At 31.0% G+C, this 3571-nt stretch overlaps 1 long non-coding RNA gene across 1 annotated transcript; it reads right to left on the bottom strand.

Annotated features, from left to right (window-relative positions):
• Window positions 1-293: 293 nt before the first annotated feature.
• Window positions 294-2576, bottom strand: LOC140178736 (uncharacterized). The gene is made up of 2 exons (XR_011871711.1): window positions 1506-2576; window positions 294-911 (listed from the first exon to the last, which is right to left on the bottom strand). It is a non-coding gene; the product is annotated as an uncharacterized lncRNA (long non-coding RNA).
• Window positions 2577-3571: the final 995 nt, after the last annotated feature.

Below are 3571 nucleotides of genomic sequence, written 5' to 3'. Positions count from 1 at the left end.
TCCTGCTTAGTGAATTAGTGGGAATATGTTTCAGGGGGATCCATGTTCAAAAATTTAAGCAAACCAATGATCAACCCCATAATGGTAAAATGAGGAAATGTGTATATTATCATGAAAATACAGAAGGAAGATTCATGATTAGATTAAGTGGGAATTTCAGGTTAAAGTCATAATGATCACTCTTTTGATCTTACCATTGACGTGAAAAAAAAAAAATAAAAGATACATATGCAATGATACATATGCAATGATAATAGATTATGCATGCATGCATGCAGGCTCTACTTTTAGGATTATTAACAAAATGGCTTGATATGATTGCTTTTTTCAACCTATTTGAAACTGTTTCAGCTTTTAGTGCTAATAACTAAAAAATCATTTTTATACTCTGCTTTTTGTTCTGTTCACCTCTTCATGCACAACCAGCTTACCACCTACAAAGGGTTAAAAGGTGTGTGACAAAATAGGTGAGTTATTATCAACAAGGCTATAAATATCTAAGAAAGTGAGATTTCACTGCATTCTATTTATTAACACAAACTGAAAGCATTGAAGCATAATTTGTTCATCTTTTGACCCCAATGGCTATCTGCCTTGTGGTCTTTATTACCCTATTCCCAGTTGGTGAATCTCAGCCCACGCCGTCTTTCAACCAAACTGATTTGGAGGAAAGGAGAATGGATTGGAGGTTTTCGTGTGAATTTGGGAATGTGCAATGCGGTCCAAGCAGAGCTGCAAGGGGTTCTACATGGTCTGAGAATGGCTGCTGATTTGGGAATGCGAAGAGTGGTTGTTGAAGTTGATGCAATGGAGGTTTATGAGATGTTGAAAGATCACACTAAAATAACCACTTGTCATAGTAAAGTTTTAAGAGAAATCCTGAGTTTGATTAGGAGGCCATGGGAGATTTCCTTCAATCACGTGGGAAGAGAAACAAATAAATGCGCCCATTGGTTAGCTCAAACCAGCATTAAGTATAAAGAAAATTTTTGCTTCTTAGATTCTTCCCCCTTTGAACTTCTTCCGTTACTGAGTGATGATGCTAATGGGGTCAACTTGCCCCAGAATCATTAAGTAATATTTTGTTTTTGTTCTCTTGGGCTTAGGCCCCATTACCATACCAAAAAAAAAAAACTTTTACTTTTTAAAAGTAATTTAAAAAAGTTAATTTTTAAAAGATGACTTTTTAAAAATAGTAGTATTTATGTTTGGTAAATTAAATTAAAAATAATTTTTAATAAATACAAGTAACATCAATTATATTTAGTAAAATAGCTTTTAAAATTTAAAAATATTATAATAGACATAAATGTAAATATTAAATTTAAAAATTTGTTAATCTATGAGGTTATATTAGACCTTCAAATTTTAAAAAGTACAAACCAAATTTTGAAAAACTCTAATTTAGGTGTTTTCAAAAGTATCCTAATCTTTTAAAAGCTGCAAATACAAATATATAGTCTTTTTAATTTATCAGACATAAAATAAGGAGTTTGAGCTCTTACAAAAGACAAACACCTCTTCAAAAAACTTTAGCAAACCAAACTGAGTCTTCCTATGAATTTGTGATCAAGACACGCCAATCGAACCTGGTTAATAAACCGATAGAATAATTAGTTCAACAATTCAGTGGTCCAACGGTCCAACCATAATCTAATTGAGATTTAATAAATTTAGTTAAATATAAATAAAATTATTAAAAAATTAAAATATAATTTTAAATAAAATTCAATAAATTTTCAATTAAAGAAACAAAGGAATCACAAATTATGCCGTATAAATTACACATAACAGAATAAAATTTCAGCCATAGAAAATAAACAAAATATACCTTTAAATTTTTTAGAAGTTCCTATGAAGTAGATTATTTGTTATAGTCATTGCATCAATGTATAATTTAATTTTTCAAAATCAATAAAATTATACTAAAAAATTTAACAAAGTATTATCGGCCATCAACAAAATTATTCGGCAACCAGATTTTCTTTCTGTTAATCAACAAAGTTAAATAGTTAATCAAATTGAAATTATCACTATTTTTAAAAATTACAACAACTAAAATTTATTCTATAAACAATCAGAATCCAGAATATAAGAACAGCAATTCGTAATCATTATAATTAAGAAAATAAAAAATAAATTGAACTACTGAAGAACTCCAGAAAGGGAGCAACATAATCAAACTCTATAATTTTTCACGGCGGCAGAGAGAGACGGCCACGGAGGCAGAGAGGGACTTTCTCACTTTGCCTTGAGGTCGACACAGAGAGACAGAGAGAGGGATCGAAGACAGAGACGAGCGAAGACGACGAGGACAGAAACGAGTTCATGGCCACCGACGACGACGAAGACAAGTAGGCTTGACGACACGACAAGGACAGAGACGGCAACGCCAACAGCAGCTCCGAGCAGACCTGGCGACAAGAGGACAGAGAAGGCGACGCCGCCGCTGCTGCTGCTGGCGGCGCTGAAACTGAGAGAGAGGGATATTTAGCTAGGGTTGTTCTGAGAAAGAGAGGGGATAGCCGGTAGGGTGTTCACGGCAAGGTGAAATTGGGTTTGTCTTAGATTTAGATTTGGCCTAAAAAATATACACGGTCTAATATTTGGATATGGATTTTCTAAAATTTGAATTTTACTTTAGAATATAAAATGTGATTTTTTACTATTTATTTTGTAGGTGGGCCAAAAATAAATATGAAAGAGAAATTATTCAAACATAAAAAATTACATTTTACTCTCTAAAATAAAAATTCAAAATTTAGAGGATCTAAATCCCTAATTTTTAAATCCTAATTAGGTTATAAACCCGATGAAATCTAAATATTTTCGAACCATAATTATATCGGATTTAAATCGAATGAAAATCAAATTTTTAAAACTTTAACAATAATTTATAAAAAATACAAAAAAATAATTTATAAAAAAAGTTATTTACAATACACTTATTTATAAAAAAAATTTGTTATAAAAAGTTGATATTTATATTTGAATAATTTGTCCATAAATTTTAATTTGATGCTTCTTTGATTTATTTTTTAATTCAATAAGTGTCATTAAAAATAAAACAATTAGTTTATACTTAATATAACATAATATTAAAATTAATTTAAAACATATATATACATACATATATATATATATATATATATATATATTAATTCCCTTAGGATGTACATCATGTACATGGGCCAAGTGAAGTCGGGGTTCGTCTTGAGCCGGACACAGTCCGAAATAATGACCGGCCTATTTTTGAGATCTTTATCCGGTCTTAAACCCAGTAAAATCACACCAAATTAACCTCTAAAATATTTGAATTTGGGACGGATTTTCAGGCCGAACCAGGCCATGTGCACCCCTAGTAACCGAATAGGTACACGAGGGGTTTGGATTTTTTTTAATTTAAACTTTGAAAACTGTCAAAAGAAATCGATCGGTTTTATCGGTTTATTAATTTACTGCCGATTTGACCAATTTTTTACCAATTTTTTATCAAGTGATTTTTTACCTCAACAAGGCCAACTATGGACCGATTTCTGATTAAACTGGTCAAACCGATTAATTCAATTCG

The sequence above is a fragment of the Arachis hypogaea genome, chromosome 2, assembly GCF_003086295.3.
Source record: "Arachis hypogaea cultivar Tifrunner chromosome 2, arahy.Tifrunner.gnm2.J5K5, whole genome shotgun sequence".
Classification (NCBI taxonomy): domain Eukaryota; kingdom Viridiplantae; phylum Streptophyta; class Magnoliopsida; order Fabales; family Fabaceae; genus Arachis; species Arachis hypogaea.
Note: the sequence above shows the minus strand (reverse complement) of the source record. Positions and strands in the feature narration are given on the sequence as shown.